The sequence below is a fragment of the Sinocyclocheilus anshuiensis genome, unplaced genomic scaffold (assembly GCF_001515605.1).
Source record: "Sinocyclocheilus anshuiensis isolate Anshui unplaced genomic scaffold, SAMN03320099.WGS_v1.1 scaffold67, whole genome shotgun sequence".
Taxonomy (NCBI): Eukaryota; Metazoa; Chordata; class Actinopteri; order Cypriniformes; family Cyprinidae; genus Sinocyclocheilus; species Sinocyclocheilus anshuiensis.
In genome coordinates this window covers 2,928,196-2,948,192 of record NW_015552546.1, presented here as the reverse complement: position 1 = coordinate 2,948,192, position 19,997 = coordinate 2,928,196, and the positions used below count along the sequence as shown (strand labels likewise).

Below are 19,997 nucleotides of genomic sequence, written 5' to 3'. Positions count from 1 at the left end.
GGGGGTGGTGTAATTATGAAGAAAATTTGGGGCTGATGAATTTATGTAATTACAAAAAAATAAATATATATATTAAAAATATATATATTTTTCATAAATTAATCCTTTTAATAATAATAATAATTCAGAAAATAATACAGATTTTTCTGTATTCGCAATGTCTAACCAGTAACACAATTTTTGAGTTTAAAAGGCATTAAAAAGCACTAATAAAATCAATCAAAATAAATTAAAAGTAATGTTTAATTTAATAAAGAAGAAATGTACTGGAAGAGCACACACACACACACACACACACACACACAGACACACACAGATCAAACCACCTAGAGACAGGCCTGTTCCCATAATCCCGTGCAAAACACATTAACAATATCACAGTAATAAAAATAAAATTAACCTTTGCAGAAATGCAGGGTAAATTGAGACAATTTACCGGCCATAAAACTGTATTTTGCATTATTTTTATTTAAAAATATGTGATTGTAAATGTGAAGTGTAGCTAAATAGCTGGTTTTCCTTGCATATTAGTAACAAAAAGTACAGGTCCTGCGTCTCCTGCAGTGTTTTCTTTTGAGTGAATCAAAACTAACTCATACAAATTGTCTGCTGGAATCAGATAATAACTCACAATTTGAGATAATCACTAATGACAAATCTGTTTCATTTACTTGCATTTAGCACTTGGTGAAGGAAATTTTGGACCCTGGTTTCAATTAAAAGTAAGTATGTCAGTACATTTTTCACAAGTACTTTTTCTAAAAGGCTGTTTTCAGTACATTATGTTGTAATAAGTTTTAATTTCCTATTACTCTCAACAGTATTTCTACATGTTGGAGTCTTCTCATTGTGTCATATCGCCAAAAACACACCAAAGAAGACCAGCTCACCAGACCAGGTCAAACAACACACCCACAGACCACAGAGAGTCTGTCCACTGACCAGCACATGCAAGCTCTTTTCTCACTGACTGGCTGCTACGGAGTTTTTGACAATGCAAAACAATGTTGTTTTTTTAGGCTTAAAGATTGCTAAAAAGCACATCTAGAGAAGAATGAATTGCTGTGTTGTACATTGAAGGCACTTAGCAATGCAATTTTTTTCAGTTTGATGACAAGTTTAACATGTTTATATGATGGGACCACTGAATTAATACATAAGTAAATAATATTAATTATATATACTGTATACACTGAACAAAACTATAAACGCAACACTTTTGTTTTTGCCCCCATTTTTCATGAGCTGAACTCAAAGATCTAAGACACTGGTATAGTAAAGAAAAATTATAAAATTTTATATATATATATATATTAGTAAATAATTTAGTTTAACGATGCTAGGAGCGCTTCAAGATTCCTGCCAATCCCTCTGAACTAATACATAAATTTAAAAACCTAAATAAGATAAAGACATAAAAATAATTTTAAAAGAATATTTTATTTAATGGTATAAAATAATTATAAAATAACATTATAAATAAAATACATTCAAGAAATTAAAATAATTAAAAATTGTATTTAATGCTAATAAATAAATAACAAATAAATTAAATAATAAATTAAAAATAATTATAAAATATTTTATTTAATGCTATAATAAAAAAAACAATAAAATAACACATTATAAATACATAAATTTAAAGTAATAAAACAGATATTTAATGCTATAACAGAACAATTTGAAAATGTTGTATAATTTGTATATAGCACCTAAACCCACCCAATATATATTGCTCTAGAATATATATATTTTTATACTTGGTTTAACACGCTCTCTTTTGTTGAGCACAAAATGCTAGAAGTGCCTCAAGAGTCCTGCTAATCCCACTCTTGCTTTGCAACCTGTCGAAATTAGCGGAGAATCCGAACGGAGAACCGATGTCACAAATCCAATGATATTGCGTGAAAGGCGAGGGCGTATAAGAATAGCTTTTATTGAGAGGCAGAGGGGATCATTTCTCGGCATAATCCGGACTTTGACAGGGAAGGAGGGGAAGAACGCGAGGTTTTGCACACCATTCCCTCGCCCTTCTGGAAGCGTTCTGAGAGCGGAGAACCTTTTAGCAGCCAGTCAGAGGAGAATAATCTTCCCTCTCGCAGCACAATGAAGGAGATTACACAGAGAAATAACAGAACAATTTGAAAATGTTGTATAATTTGTATATAGCACCTAAACCCACCCAATATATATTGCTCTAGAATATATATATTTTTATACTTGGTTTAACACGCTCTCTTTTGTTGAGCACAAAATGCTAGAAGTGCCTCAAGAGTCCTGCTAATCCCACTCTTGCTTTGCAACCTGTCGAAATTAGCGGAGAATCCGAACGGAGAACCGATGTCACAAATCCAATGATATTGCGTGAAAGGCGAGGGCGTATAAGAATAGCTTTTATTGAGAGGCAGAGGGGATCATTTCTCGGCATAATCCGGACTTTGACAGGGAAGGAGGGGAAGAACGCGAGGTTTTGCACACCATTCCCTCGCCCTTCTGGAAGCGTTCTGAGAGCGGAGAACCTTTTAGCAGCCAGTCAGAGGAGAATAATCTTCCCTCTCGCAGCACAATGAAGGAGATTACACAGAGAACATGTCAGCCGCCACTGGATTTGCCAGACACCACATCCCCTGTCCCTATCGATTTGCAGGCCTCTCATTCACGCTTTTCGCATGGGACTCACATAGCCCGACTGCAACCGAGCAGGGCGCTTTGCATCCCTCGTATTCCCTGGCTTTGTCTTGCTCGGGGTATATCGCGGCGTGCGTGTCAGCAGCTGTGTCAGTGTCGCACCTGGCGGTGGATTTTGCATATGCTATCACTGCACAAATTAACCCCAACATTACAGAGTACAGATGTTGTAATCCCCCGTGCTGCTTTATCAGAGCGAATATCAGCCCAGGACGGCAGCTGAGCATGGAACGCTCTAATTTTAGGACAGATTTCCTCTCCTGAGACATAATCTAATTAATGGAATAACCAATCAATACGGTGCATTTCCATTTTTAGCTGTAATTTGTGGGGGAGATCTGCTTGGCGGCTAAAATACAAAGTAGCATGCAGCATTACGGTGTGGAACTTGCATTCTAATAGTTTAATTTTGAAGTGAAATAATTTAAAATGCACAGCAGGGAACTCGCGATCTTATAATAAGCCTATAATTATTTAGCAAAAAAATTTTGTTAAAAAACAACTAAAAACCCATTATCTTTTTCTTAAGTTATGAATCATTTAGAAATAATCAGAATGTAATTTAAATGTAAATTGTAATTTGAGTGTAAGAATAATAGTTTGCTGAATGTGACGAGCGCTAACGTGGTTTTCAGCATGAGGCGGTATGGTTAAATGTGGTGTCTTGGTTATATTGAATACATGTGCCAAGATATCATTAAGGCAAAGCAGGCAGACATCACTGGCTTGGTTGCACACACATGGCAAATGAGCTGTAAATCTGAGATCCACTGTTCGCCAACCATAATTTGGGCTTTCAAGTATGCATTCAAGCAAAAACTACCTTCACTCTTGAAAATAAATAGGGTTTAAAGGGATAGTTCACCCAATAATGAAAATTTTTGTCATTAATTACTCACCCTCATGTCGTTCCAAACCCAAAAGACCTTCGTTCATCTTCGGAACACAAATTAAGATATTTTTGATGAAATCCGAGAGCTTTCTGACCCTGCATAGACAGGAAGGGAACTGACATGTTCAAGGCCCAGAAAGGTAGTAAGGACATCGTTAAAATAGCCCATGTGACATCAGTGGCTCAACCGTAATGTTATGAAGCTACGAGAATACTTTTTGTGCGCAAAGAACACAAAATTGATTACTTCATGCAGCAATTTCTTCTCTTACGTGTCAGTCAATGTTGTCAGTTAATGTTAACTAATGTATTACCCTAATGAAAACTAATGGAACCTTATTGTAAAGTGTTACCTATATATATATATATATATATATATATATGTGTGTGTATATGTGTGACCCTGGACCACAAAACCAGTTATAAGGGTCAATTTTTCGAAATTGAGATTTATACATCATACTTTTGTGTCTGAACAGAATGTTGATACAGATTAAAACAGGATCTTCCAACCATCAGTTTGTTCAGCACTACGCTGGTTTCTTCTTGTTTTCAGGTTTGTATTGATGAATAGGTACAGGCAGAGTGAAAGGAAAGACCTTGTGATGCAAAAGCTTGAGTATTAGAAATAAACAGTTTTTGAAGTGCTACATGATGTCTTAAGAGGGATGTGATTTCCTTTTGTGAGGTGGTTGAAGATATTTGCATCTGAATAGAATTCTCCTTCAACAGATGATGTAGTCTTTCACAAATAGCCAAAGAAACAGAAATGGCCATGAACGTCCCCTTGCTTTTCATCTATTTGACATGTTTGCATTGAAAACTAACATTGTGTAGCTCTCTCTTCTCTTCAATATCTGCATTAGAAAAAAAAAAGGGAATTATTTGCAGCTCTCAGATAAAATTATCAAATGCATTGATCTGTTTTTAACATCCATTGGACCAAAGGCTTAAAAAAATAAATTAATAAAATAAAAGATGAAGATGTTGGACCATTGAAACATCAGCCTATTCATGAATGCACATTTATTATAATTGTCCCCTAAAATTTGCATGGAAATTATGAAATTATGCCAGGCATTTCAAATTTTACTTCTAATGCATCATCCTAAATAAGTAACAGACTAAGACTTTTGTATTTCAATTCATGAGGGCAAGAAAGAAAAAAAGAAAAGAGATGCAGAGGTCAGACTTAGATGATGACACATTCAGGCATAATGCAGCTTTTTTTGTATATTTGTGAATACACCATTTAATGTATTCCAAGTTAAATATGAAGTGTGTGATATTCTGCATACTTTCTAGTTAAATATTCATAGTTAATTATATGTAAACCATTACCAGGTTGATCCCCTTGTTAAGTGTAAACACAGTGACTCTGTTGCACTCAAAAAATGCTGTGAGTTTAGGGCCAGAAAATGACTTTTAATTTTTAAAATTCAGTTTGTTGTTGCAGAAATCACACACTTCAGCTTAAAAAAAAATAAAAAATACTGATGATGCTGAATGATATGGCAGCATTTGCAATTAAACTATACATAGCTTTTTACGCAGTATACTCATCTGGACCACACACTGACCATTCACTGACCAAATAATTCATATTTATATAATCACACTGTTATATTATGCTTTATAGCTGCATTTAATTTGTTCAGTATCCATGAATTTTGCAGCATCCACACTGTTATTGAACTGAATTGAATCAACACTGAACTGACTCTAGCTGACTGACGACTCTACTGTCTTCAGCAGCTGAACGGAACTTGTTTCATAATTAATGAACTTTACACAGTTATTGAACTGATCCGAATAAATACAGAACTGACAGGAGCTGAATAATGACACTATTGTCTTTTTAGAGCTGTTTATTGAAAATGTTGGATTTGCCTCATTTTTGAAGTTTGCATCAATTCTGTTACTTTCCTGTTAAATACTGCGAAGCTCCTTTGAAACAATTTATATTACATAATTACAAAAAGCATAAAAAACAAACAAACAAAAATTCTGTAATACATAATAACGCTTCCTCCAGTGAAAAACGTGTCTGGTCTGAATCAGGAGAGAAATATGCACAGATGAAGCATTGTTTACAATCCAAAACAGTCCAAAACAGCTCTAAACAAATATGTGGGCGAATTTTGATATGAGAGACAACATGAGATGGACTTTTTCACTGGAGGAAAGCTGTTATGGATTTTGGACTCTGGATTTTGTACTGGAACAACAGTTAAAAAAAAAAAAAAACGTAATGATGGATTTGTTTTTTACAAACACACTTGGACTCTCATTCTGATGGCACCCATTCACTGCAGATAATCCATTGGTGAACAAGTGATGGAATGCTACATTTCTCTAAATATGAAGAAGAAACAAACTCATCTACATCTTGGATGGCCTGAGGGTGAGGACATTTTTTTCCCAAGTATAGGTCACTGCAGGAAAGTAATGGGAGTTACCAGAACGAGGCGTTTTCAACCATGTTACCTGATTGGCTGACGTCATAGTGACGGGTAGGTTTAGGGGTGGGGTTAGTTAAGGGGGATCATTTTCATTGCATCATTTAGAAACACCCATCAGTTTGAAAACACCCAACAACGTCAGAAACGTCCACTTTTGCTCTGCAGAGACCTCAATATCTTTTTTTATTTTTATTTATTGGTGAATTATTCCTTTAAACTTCATATATTACTATAATAATGTAACAGCCTGTACATTTGTAGCATTGCTTAACAGCAATATTTAACTAAATTTCCAATGCTGAAAGAGAGATGTTCTAGAAGAGCACATTTTATTCTTGTGTACCCTACACAGTCTGATACAGAAACAGTGCTGCGATGTTTTGTCACACAATACTAGAGTCATTCACAACAAACACACTGGGAAAATGTGTTCTTGAATCTTAAATGCACTGCAAGTTGCTTTAGATTAAAGCATCTACCAAAATGCATGAATCTAAATATTATTTTTGACTTGAATAAAGCCAGTTAATGTTGATGTTACTACCTGTTGTGGTTTGGATGTGATTCAGCACGTCTGAATTAGGAACAGGATGAGAAGAAGGACATGTAAAAGGCAGGCAGGCGTTAACGTGAAGAAGATTGGTCTGATTAGTTGGGGTCCTGGGGTGTTATTTGGCAGCGACCTCATTAAGGAGTTTAACTGTGTTGAGACTGTCAGAGTTTGTATGTGCCGCTGCTGGTGTGGATGCCGCTGCATCTGTAATATCTGTAATGGCAGCCTGAAGCAGCAGGCCTTTGTTTATGTTTTCAAACATAACTACTTGAATTTAATGTATTTAATGTATGTTATATGTGCAGCAGCAGTATTTCTAACATGCTCACAGCAGCAAGTCTCAGTACTTTTCCATCTATTCCACCAAGACCAAACACATTAACATTGTCATGTACATAACCATGCTAAACTTTTTGAGACTTGTTATGACAGAAATAAAATTACTTTTCAGATTAATCTCTTTTATTGGGACTATGCTTGTCTGATATTGGTTATTCAACTAAATTGTCAAAACTCAACGTAATGTTATGAAGCTACGAGAATACTTTTTGTGCGCAAAGAACACAAAATTGATTACTTCATGCAGCAATTTCTTCTCTTACGTGTCAGTCAATGTTGTCAGTTAATGTTAACTAATGTATTACCCTAATGAAAACTAATGGAACCTTATTGTAAAGTGTTACCTATATATATATATATATATATATATGTGTGTGTATATGTGTGACCCTGGACCACAAAACCAGTTATAAGGGTCAATTTTTCGAAATTGAGATTTATACATCATCTAAAAGCTGAATAAATAAGCTTTCCATTAATGTATGGTTTGTTAGGATAGGACGATATTTGGCCGAGATAAAACTATTTGAAAATAGCAAATTTTTTTGGGGTTTGATATTTTGTCAATATCACAAAAAACTAATACTAGCAGAATTTTTTTTTTTAAACTCAAGCTCACTGCAGAGTAAACGGTAAACAGTCAGCGATTTAAAAAAAGAATAAGAAACTAATTACAAGCAATAGAACAAAAACTATATTAGAACAAATAAATAAGAAATGCTACATACTTTATATAAAGTAATCAAATTTATAAAAACACTGCAAATTCTTCACTGTGTGTAAATTAAATTTATATTTCTTCTTATTAGAGTTACAAAAGTGATTTAGTCAAGAGCAGTGATACATTTTCTCTCTTTTGTTGTTTGATTAACATGAAATGCCAACCTGATCTCACTGAACTTTTTCGCAAGACGCGAAATACGTAGCGCCATGTACGCTTCGTGACATATTCGATGTGAAATGTCCACTGAGTGGCGTTAAAAGAGTGCTTGTTTTTTCCCCAGAACAGATGAACGTACATATGGTACATTTCATGTGACATTGGTTTTGTTCGTGTCACCGCAGTTCTGACTTGAAATGTCCGTTGAGTGGCGCTATAACTCCAATGCTCCATGATGTTTTAAAATAACGTATCATCTGCACTACACCTAAATCTACCCAATAGTATGAACAAAAGTGAATGTGACGTAAATGCATGCCATTTTTTAAACTCTCATCTTTCAGCTCTTTCATCGTGAGTCATGTTTTTCACGGGATTCGTACCCACGGATTCTGCATCCTAAGTCCAATTCCATTCCGACTGAGGTACCAAGCCAGCTGGTTACGTCCGGAAAGCGAAACATACTGCATGGAGCTGTAATCAACTGTGTACGAAAACGATTACAAGTCCTCGCTGTTTTACCGCCTCTAGTGTTAATTTCTGTTGGAAACTGCAGTGATATGTACTTATTGGTACGTATTTCGCATCTTGAGAGAAAGTTCCCACAGGTACGTTTTCGTCATGAGATCAGGTAGCGAAATACAGACAGCAGAAACATTAGACTGCTGTCACTTTAAGAGCTGCCCGGATCCAATATACTGTAACACATGTGTTTGCTTTCACGTAAGACCAAAATTACTTCTTTTTTTTATCGAAGATACTTGCAAAGACTGGGATTTTGACGCATACAAGTGTGTGTATTTAACCGTTCAAGGCCTATAAAGTGGCAAAAATAACTTCAATACTCCCGCGCTCTATGAGCACCGCCTTCACGTACGCGCCTCTCTGAACGCTCAGAAACAGCGTGCGCATATAGCAAAATGAGTTCTCTTTCACTGCTGATTGCATTTCAACGGCTTAACATCACTTGTTTTTAAACCGCAATGCTTAAAATCATGTGCAAACAATACGTTTTCATGACCACGTAACACAGCAAGATCATGTGAGCATGTAACCAGGATAGTGGATACTGGTTGACAAATTTCCACCAGTTAATCATGTCTACCGGTATATTGCCCTCCCCTAGTTATTATATTATATTATATATTTTCTTTTGTGTTCTGCAGAAAGAAAAAGTCACACAGGTTTGGAGCGACATAAGGGTGAGTAAATGATGACAGCGTTTCATGTTTGTTTGAACTATCCCTTCAAGATGCAATGTTGCTTTCTCCAGTAAATGTATCTTGTTTTGAGGACTTTTAGACATTTTTACTTGACAAAAGTTAAACAAGACACTAATTAAAACTCTTTTCTTGAGGGAGAGAGTTCAGTCCTGACCTCAAGGTGCTCTTCATCCGTTTTGGGCATGTACAATAATTACAAAGTTCAAAAACGTTTCCATTCACTCAGCTCAGCGTTCCACATGAAGTCAGGAAAACATTGCGTCTAGAGCAGGCTTTGAATAAAGAGAAAAGGCCTTTGAATAAAAAAAAAGCCTTCCTCCATTCAGCATACCAACACGCTGTGATACCCGTGACCCAGACCACCCACGCAGCGGGATTAAAACGCACCTCACCGGAAACTGACAGTGACCACTAGACTAAAGGTGTCCATTTTAGCCCAAAAAAAGAAGGGGAAAAAATGGCTTCCACACTTCAGCGACTCAATATGCTAACTCCTGGAATGCGAAAACGATGTGTGCTTGTGCGAGGATGAAGGGACGCTTGACAAAGATGGATAGATTTGCACCGTCCGTGAAATGTCACTGATTCAGTGGAGGATGTCACCTCCAGAGCGCTCGGCTGTGTGATAAGACTGACACATCAGCACTCGCTTTGGAAGTGGCATGGTGCCTCTCTCTCTCTCTCTCTCTCTCTCTCTCTCTCTCTCTCTCTCTCTCTCTCTCTCTCTCTCTCTCTCTCTCTCTCTCTCTCTCTCTCTCTCTCTCTCTCTCTCTCTCTGGGATTCTGCCTCTCTCTCTCTCTCTCTCTCTCTCTCTCTCTCTCTCTCTCTCTCTCTCTCTCTCGCTCCTGTCATCCCTGACGAATGACAGTGGCCACCACTGCCGTCCACCCACCTCATGGGAACGGCCGAGAGAGAATGAGCGCAATTAAAAAAATGGATGAGACGCAATCAGGGGAGGAAATGTCAATCGAGGATTTTCAGGTGGTCACGGGTTTAATTGAAGGGTGATGAGCCGACAGTTCTGCTTGCCTGCTTTGAAAGGAAAGCGACTTGTTGACAGATTCCTGAAGAAAAAAGTCACTCTAGCTACTTGTAAACAACTAGGCGTTAGCTTTAAATACTGCAGTTTGTTGATTTCCTGTTGAAACAAGAAGTTTTATTGGAGGGCTTATTGCTTTTTAGGTAGATATAGGATAGAATGTGGTTAAAATACAGTTATGAATTATGATTTGCTTCATGTTAGGTGGTTGCTGGTGATATTGGGGTGAGGGAGTTTTATTATTTCTTAGAAATTACTGTGAAGAATTGACAAAATACAGTGGAAGAAAATAATATGAATAAACACCAGTTTAAGTGTGGAAAAAAACTCAATGGTGAGAAAAATCTTTTTTTTTTTTTTGTATGTAATACTTTTATTCATCAAGGATGCATTAAATCGATCAAAAGTGACAGTAAAAATTTATTTGATACAAATTTTCTCTTGAACTTTCTATTCATCAAAGAGTCCTGAAAGGAAGGATCATGTGACACTGATGACTGGAGTAATGAGACTGTAAATTCAGTTTTTCATCACATAAATAAATTACATTTTAAAATATAATCTAATAGAAAACAGTTATTTTAAATTGTAATAATATTTCCCAATTTTACTGTTTTTACAGCATTTTTTTATCAAATAAATGCAGCCTTGGTGATCAAATTATCTTTTTTTTTGTGCCCATACAAATGTTTATCAGCAACTGCACATTTGTTACTTGATTGATTGACTGACTGACTGACTGACTGACTGACTGACATTCAAATGTTCAGTTCTTGAATTATTTGGGATCATATGTTGCTGTCAATTACTGTAGAAGTCACATCAAAACTCCATATTAATAGTAATTTTAAAATCAGGGGGGGTTAATGATCTCAAATGCACCTGAAATGATTTATATTATTGGTATTCAAAAGCAATATTCTGCATTTGGAAAGATGGATTTCATTAGGATCACAAAGATAGATGCAACAAAACTTTTGATAATCATATTAAATTAAATTAAATTTAAATGCATCATTTCATAATCCATAAATATAATTTTTTTTTCTAATGGGCTTTTGAGGAGTAGTGCCACTGACCCAGGATTATTATCATTAACTAAAACTGAAACCATAAAAAAATTAATTTGTTTACTTCAAATAAATGTTGTAAATGTTTTAAAATTTTAACAGTTAAAATATGAAAGTAGTATATCAATAATACTAAGATAAGGCACTAAGCTTAGAACAAATTCATATTGAAGAACTTTGTCTGAATTTGTTTTATTTTGAACCTTATCTCACTATTATAACTGTTATTTTATACATTAAACCTCATACAGCCAGATTACACTGCAAAGGCACTTCATGCCGAAAACTTGGTATGACATGAAGACTTTATATCTTTGTGTATCAGACTCGCACACATTTACTCTCCGTGGCCTGAGAGTGACAGAAAGCGAAAGGCGAGTTATGCGACCAGAACTTATGAGGCACGCTGAGGGAAAACCGAGAGTCCCTGTAGTGCAATTCACTATTGACCTACAATCTGACCTGCTGTTTGAACTCCAAACACTGCCCTCCCGCAACCCCTCTCCGACAGCCGAGCACCAGATATTACATGGATGTTTTTTACTCCTGGCTGGGTACTGCTTTCATCTTTTGTCCCTCTTTGACTTCTCTTTCCCACCTCGGGCCACGTTGCGTTTTCATATTCATACAAAGTTTTGCGTTGGCGTCTGCTTGCTCGTGTACGATATTTCTCAGTGCAGGATCCCGTTCCGTGTGACTTCATGGAAAACGTGTCCCTGCCAGAGACAAACTGTCCCACGCCCATTGGAGGTGTGTAACTAATAGCTCCGGTCAGCCGCGCTGCCTGTATTTATGACACCGTGCCCTATGAAATATGAACGGGCGGATTGAGATGCACAACTTCCTCTCTTTTTTAAAGCTCGAGACCATCAGATGCAACAGTGATAAAATGCCTTGGCTGAGAGGTAAACTAATAATAGTGTTCTCCACCTCAAACTGTCATGTTGATGCTCGAGTCTGGAGCATCTGAATATCCACAGCTAAGCCACCTGGGTATGACCCACAATGCCAATTAAATAACGGGAGGAGGATGGATTTGAATATGTATGGGATATAAATGTGTGTTCTAAAATGGATAGTTCAGGTTCTGAAATCTGATTGGTTGAGGTTTCTATAAATAATGCTCTACTATGTTTCTGCTATATATATCTTGGCAGAAGAATTGGTTATTAGGGATGCTTTCTACACTCTTGAATATGAAGGTTCTTTATTGGCATTGATGGTTCCATGAAGAAAATTCAACATCCGTGGAATCTTTCCATTCCACAAAAGGTTCTTTAGATGATTACAATGCTCTTCACACTAAGAAAATAATGGTTCTTTTAAGAACTGTTCACTGAAAGGTTCCTTGGCGAACCAAAAATAGTTCTTCTATGACACTGCTGCAAAAAAACTCCATTTGGAACCTTTATTTTTAAGAATGCATCCTTATTGTCGTCGGTGGTTCCATGAAGAACCTTTAACATTCATGGAACCTTTACATTCCACAAAAGTTATTTTATCTATCCTTAAAAATAAAGGTTCCAAAACGTGGTTTTCACAGAGATGCCATAGAAGAACCATTTGAAGGTTCTTTGTGGAACCATCAATGCCAATAAAGAACTTTTATTTTCAAGAGTGTTCTGTAAAGAACCTTTGAATGATCCAAAGAACCTTTTTCCACTATAAAGAACCTTTTGTGGAATGGAAAGGTTCTTCATGGAACCATTGATGCCAATAACGAACATTTTGAACCTTTATTTTTACAAACATGATGAATTTGGCTGGGTAACTTGTTCCCAAACCATTTATGTTACAGAAATAAATGATACCTTAAAACATGCGGGATGTTGAGGACAAGTGATCTGACTTAGGATTTTCCTGTAGACTTGTATGAAGGTTTTACCATAGACTTGGGGTTGGGTTTGTTAGAACAGCTAGAAACACCCTAGCAACCACCCAGAACACCTTATCAACCACATAGCAACACCTCGGCAATGATTTTTCATATAGCAGTTCTTGTTAGTGTTATCAGTTGTTTGGAGTTAGTACGATTTTTTTTTTTATGTTGGAAAATGCATTTATGTTGGCTGCATTTTTGATAAAAAATACAGTAAAAACAGTAATAGTGTTATTATTTCAATTTAAAATAACTCTCTTCCATTTATATACGTATATTTTAAAATGTAATTTATTCTTGTGATCAAAGCTGAATTTTCAGCAGTCTTCAGTGTCACATGATTCTTCAGAAATCATTCTAATATGCTGATTTGCTGCTCAAGAAACATTTCTTATATTATCAATGTTGAAAACAGTTGTGCTGCTTCATAATTTGGTGGAAAATGTTATACATTTTATTTTTTAGGATTCTTTGATGAATATAAAGTTCAAAGGAACAGCATTTATTTGAAATATAAATATTTTGTAATGTTATGAAACAATGTTTCTGTCACTTTTGGGTAATTTAATACAGTGGTCCCAACCCTGGTCCTGGAGGCACCCCAACACTGCACATTGCATGTCTCCTTTCTCTGACACACCAATTTCAGGTCTTGGGAGTCTGACTCGAAAGAACACTTCATTTATGAGTCCACTTTCCATGAGCCAGTCATTTCTCAATAAATAGTGCTGTTCTGCTTTATTTCACTCTGAAATGTCACACTGCAAAGTGTGGGGTGTGACTGCCATGTTATGTTGACTTAAAAGTGGCCTCTTAATTAATTATCAAAACTTCTAACAGCTAATAACAAGTCATGGAAAAACTTCAACGCTGCCTTTCCGCTGATCTCAACAAAAACGTCTAGCGCTCACCTGACAATGGGGACAATATTTCACTGTGTTATACTCTCACAGGAGGCAGTCAGAGCTGCGGAGCTCTTTCTGCCGGTAGCAAACACATTCACAAATGACCATTTATTACTTCCCACTATTTTTAAAGGGAGAAATGACAGCCTCTCTGTCAAATCTAACAAGGGAATAGCTTTCAGGTGCTTACTCCCCAATAACTCATCACAGCGACCTTTTGAACAGGAATTAGGGCACTTTTTATTTTTGCTCAGGAGCACCTTTTAGGCCTTTTGCATTTTAATTTCTGAAAGTAGCACAGCGGACGTCATAGATGCACAATGGTTAACTGTCGTAATGTTGACAATCATTCAAAGCAGGACACAGTAAAAGTACCAGACAGCAACAACATGGCATAGGAAATGGCATTTGCAATCGACGTGAGATAAGATATTGAAATAGGAAATATGTAAAAAGTTGTACAGGGTCATTTTAGAGAACTAAAACCATAAAAACAAACTTTTTTTTGTTTTACTTGAAATAAAATAAATGCTAACTAAATAAAATAAAATACAATTTAATTTAATAAAATGTAATAAAATAAAACAAAATAAGATATTAAAAACTATTTATTTTAGCTATTTGCCAAGGCAACAGTTCTCATTTTTAAGTTGAACTTGATGTACTAAAATCACCAAAACTAAAATAAAAATTAATAAAAACTATATAGACATTTTGATTTTGTGTGTGTTCTCATATAAAAAAAAATTCTCATTTATATATATATATATACTGTATATATGCTGTATATATATATATATATATATATATATATTTGTGTTCTCCTATATATATATGAGCACACAAATTACTAAAAAATTACACAACCACAAATCAAAATTACTAATACCTTAACTAAAAACAAAAAGAGGGAATATAAAAATGAATTCAAATGATTCAAAATATTAATAAAAACTATAGTAGGATCTTAAAGATGCTGAAATAAAACTGGTAGTAGGAGTATGATACTATTTCAGTTTTTCTCCTTAAAAAATGTCATGTTTAATTCAATGTGTTACTTGCAGATTCTTTGTAATTAGTTTTGAAATTTACTTGCAATTTCTGAAGTTGTAAGCAGTTATTATAATGAACTAAACCTAAAAACAAACATTACATTTTGTTACATTGAAATAAAATAAACGTTAATTGAAAACAAATCAAATATTTTATTTCAGCTAGTTGCCAAAGCAATATTTTTTTTATTTTAATTACGTTTAACTTGATAAATAACTAAAACTAAAGTAAAAAATTATTTTAAAAAATGACTAAAAATGACAAAAACACAACAAAATTACTAAAAATTTAACTAAAATGAAAATGAAAACAGAATATAAAAATGAAAACTGATTTAAAATATCTCAAAGATACTAATTCAGTGTGATTCTTTGTAATGAATTTAGAAATTTACTAGCTATTTCTGAGTGAAAATAGTTTACACCAAAGTTTTCCAAGTTTGGACTTGGTTTCATCTGCTGGCAATTGATTGGATTCTGAAATGTGGTCTTGTGAATGAATCGAATCTTTTGAATGAATCAATTGATTCGGTTCACAATATGGTCAGAATGATTCAGTTTTTGTTTTTTTCATGGTCATTGATAACTCCTATCCAAAACAAATATTTTCTTCTTTGGAATAATGTGCACTGATGAATAATCCATGATAAATTCAGAAACGTGTAATTAGGGTCAATTTAGATTTTATGTTGATTTGAGTCTTTTCACATACTGTAATAGAGGACAAATGATGGCACCACATGGCAATATAAAAAGAGAATCTTTAATAGAAAATTAGATCTTGTAAATATGACATCAATACATGAATCATGTGTTTAATATTGTGGAAATCTGAGCTCGGGGCTGTCGAGTCGCTGCTCGGTGCACACAGACGTGGAGACGCGAGCTCTTTTCTCCGTCTCCTTCACTCTCATCCCAAATCCATTTTCAAATCTCCACACTCTAATGTTTGGATATTTCTTTAGCATTATGTACCAATTCGGCATGCTTGGCCCTCTGGGAAATCAGTTACCACACCCCTTTCTGCTGCCATCAGGACGAGAACGATAGTGAATTTCTTTCGGTGGTTTCAGAGTACCAAACCAAATTAAGTAAGTCAATGAAGGCGGCGAATGGAAAAGCCAGCAGGGCTCTCGTTGCACCATCTCTGTCCTTGGCGTTGAGTGTTGTCTAAATAATTCACTAATAAAACGAAACATAACAGACACCTCCAGACGCCCTGAAAGCACGCGGTTAATCCCATAAAATAAAATCAATAATTTTTTTTCTTTATCTCAAGGCTGAGATGAAATAATAACGCAATATTAAAGTGTGCAAGAGAGCACAGCCCTCACAACAAATAACACGGTGCCTTGGGTATATGGTATTACAGTCAGAAAGATTGTGCTTCTCATATCACAGATTCTGTTTCAGCAGTTTGGTAAGTTTGAAGTCATCATGAAATGCCATTTGCAGTCTATTTGACTTCTGTAATCTGACGTATTTCTGTAAAATAGGATTAGAGAAAATGTTATAGTCATTGATTATACACTACTGTTTAAAAATACTGGAGTCAGTATAGATGATTTTTTTATGTATTTATTTATTTTTAATTGAAAGAAAATAATACTTTTATTCAGCAAGAATGCGTTAAAATCGAACCAAAAAAAAAACAAATTCTGTTCAATCAAAGAATCCTGAAAAAAGTATCTCGGTTTCCACAAAAATATAAGCAATTATTAGATATTACAATTATTATTATCAGCATATTAGAATGATTTCTGAAGGATCATGTGTCACTGAAGACTGGAGTGATGATGCTGAAAATTCAGCTTTGATCACAGAAATAAATGACATTTTAAAATATATTAACATAGATAAATTATTTTAAATTGTAAAAATATGTCACAATATTATTGTTTTACTGTATTTCTAATCTTCTGCCTTGATGAGCATAAGAAAAAAATCTTACTAGCCCCAAACTGAAGTGTACTTAAAGAAATTATATTATTAATTTTATTTTGTGTAAAATATTTTTATTAAATAATTTATATATATATATATATATATATATATATTGTATTATTAATTATTTACTTTAATGTTTTAGATGTATAACCCATGATTATAAAACAATAGTTTTATATTATTCCATTTAATTCAGTGGTCATTTGCAGTGCGTCATGGCATAATAAAAGAGCACAGTCCTTATACCTTTTTCTTTTTTTACTGCAAATAATGGTTTATCTGAATAATGAAATGATTCATCTCAGAGCGTTTTTTTTTTTTTTCCTGAAATCCCTGTGGAGAAAATGAATGAGAATAATACCAAGATTGATTGCTGCCAAAAGTGGGCAGGTACTGTTAAATTCTATTAAAGACTGGGGACATTTTGCTAAAGTATTAGGAAGGCAAATTTTTTTTTTGAACAATGTGCACTCCTGAGTCGTGCACAATAAGAACATGTATTAAGACAGAAAATATGGTCCATTTTGATTTAATGTTGTCAGTGAAAGCAGTACAGAATAAGGCTGTGACGTTAAAGTCTGAAATGGGCTTTTTCTCTCTATAATCATAGTTGTTAAATGTGTTTACACATGAGTCCACACATTTTCTGTTTGTTCAACAAGAAGCCCACTTTTCATGCACCTTTCCGGCTCCAAAAGTGCGGCGGTTTATTTAGTGTTCGGCTTTGCAAATTTTGTTGCACATTTTGCAAGAAAAACAACACTCGGCACTATTCAGAACAGAATGAGAATCCCTCCGTGCACCTGGCATGGCTGCCAATGGTAAATGAGCTGAGACAAAACTCATCATCTGTCTGCCGTTATCATTAGCAGCAATAATTATGTTTACAATGCCCTCTCATCATCTGTGGGAGCTGCGGCGCTCAGATGAGCGACTCGTCCCCCCGCGCGCGCGGCGGATGTTGCGGTTTTGAAGGACAGCTATGATCTTTGTCTTTCAGATCAAGCTTCATGTTACTCTGCCAGCTCTCACATCAACCTGCTCTCTGATCGCACAGAGACACAAAGTGTCTGACACATTCACTCACAACGCTTGCCCGCTCTTTTACTGTTTGCCCTTGACAGATGCTTGCGGATCAAAATTACTTTATACAAATGTATAATATATATATGTACAATTCTAATGTGTGTGTGTGTGTATGTGATTTTAATTTTACTCTTTTTTTATTATTTAACAAATTGTAAATTTATTTAGGTTTTTAGAATTATATATTATTGACAGATATTTGCAGATCAAAATATGGCCTGCAGAATGACATTATACAACTTTGTAATATATTTAAAATATGTATTATACAATATTCTATATATTATGCAATATTATATATATTATTTATTTTATTTTAGTTGTTTATTTTTATTATTATTATATTAAATTATTTTTTTCATAGATGATTGCGGAAAAATATTAGCATGGAATGATGTTATACATCTGAGAGAAGGAGAAAAACTCTTTTGTCATTGTAGGGTAGCTAATCACTAATCAGTTGAATCAGAAAGCATGTTGACGATCTCGAAACACCACACGCCACAGAGCACTTCATCTGCGGTTTAACATTACCATCTAACCCACGAGAAGGAGTCGGGGTAAAATATTATCAGAACATCAGCATTACTTATTAATTTGAGCATTTATTCCTGGGCCACAACTCCAATATTACATGTCACCTGTTCTCGAAAAAGCAAATTGCCTGGGAAGTGTATTGAATTACCCATTCCACCTATTTACCGGAAAAACAGGTCTTATAGAGATAACAAGAAAGGCGATATTTACTGTAGCCTGCAGGCTGTGATGTCTTGTGCTGCTTTGCCAGCTGGGTCAAGTCTGAAGATGAGCTCGAGTCGCTGTAGTGTCTTCATTTTATACTCCACTGTTGCTTTTTAGCGAAAAAGCCTTTCGTGTTTTGGACTCGGAGCCTTAATAACCTCTCTTTATAATCTAATATGCCATACTTCTATGGCTGAAGCAGGCGTAGCCGCTTTATTTATTCAGTTCTCGACAGCCTGCTTGTTTTCCGCTAACATTATGTGGTTATGAAAGTTGCAAACAATACTGCATGTTATGAATCAACAGACGGCTGCGGACGCTAAAACAGGTGCATGCAAACTCTCCTAAAGAGGCTAGCGGCGCACCTGTTTAAATGCTCCAAATAGTGTAATTGATGTATGCTCAGCCAGCGAATAAGTCTGAACTGACATACAGGCAGCGGCGCTCATTTATAACTTTAATAAGGCAGAAATGCATTACACAGTTTCTTCTTGCTCCGTCCCCACTAGGCAAGTATTGATGTATTCAAAGAGGACGCTGCCCCACTGGATGTACCTTGTTTCCTTGTTTCTTTGGCTACCTTTGCAGGAATTGTTTTTGCTTGTACTTTCTACAGATGGTGATAGATACAGTTGGTGAGATGCATATTTAAAGGTGTCCGTAGACAATTCAATAACTGTTTCCCCATTACAAAGTTTTTTTAAATAGTACTTTTTAAAATATGGTTTAAATGATGTACACCCACATGAGATGTGTAATATCAGCAGTCTTGGAAAGCCTTTCATCCAATCAGATTCAAGGAACAGAACTAACTGTTGTGAACAAATATATTATATATGAACATTTTAATGGTTTATATGAGCAAATTGTGTGTATATCTATGTATCTTTTCACTTTTTTCCAGAAATGGTACACATATATAATGTTATTTTTGTTTTTAATTAGAAATGGCATTTTATAAATTGAAGATTTCTATATAATTTCAACTAATTGTTATAGAAACTGTGTGTGTGTGTGAACGTGAACATATTAGAATGAATATGTATAAATGTATATCAAATAAATTTTTCATGTTTATTTAAAATAAAATAAAAAAACAGTTTAATGTTTTTAAAACAATTAATTAAAAATAATTCATTTCATTAAAAAAAATTTAGTTTATAATTTCATATTATATTGTACATTTATTTACATAATGTATATATAATTGTAACTACATAATAGCTTATATGTATGTGTA

At 34.8% G+C, this 19,997-nt stretch overlaps 1 long non-coding RNA gene across 3 annotated transcripts in view; it reads right to left on the bottom strand.

The window, feature by feature from the left end:
• LOC107664253 (uncharacterized) overlaps positions 1-19,997 on the bottom strand; it is a 78,612-nt gene that overhangs the window by 35,132 nt on the left and 23,483 nt on the right. The window contains exon 3 of one of the 3 annotated variants that reach the window (XR_001631440.1): positions 15,842-16,468. The exons of the other annotated variants lie outside the window; for them this stretch is intronic. This is a non-coding gene — a long non-coding RNA (uncharacterized LOC107664253). Of the gene's footprint in view, positions 1-15,841; positions 16,469-19,997 lie in introns of those variants that run through there. 3 annotated transcript variants of the gene reach the window in all.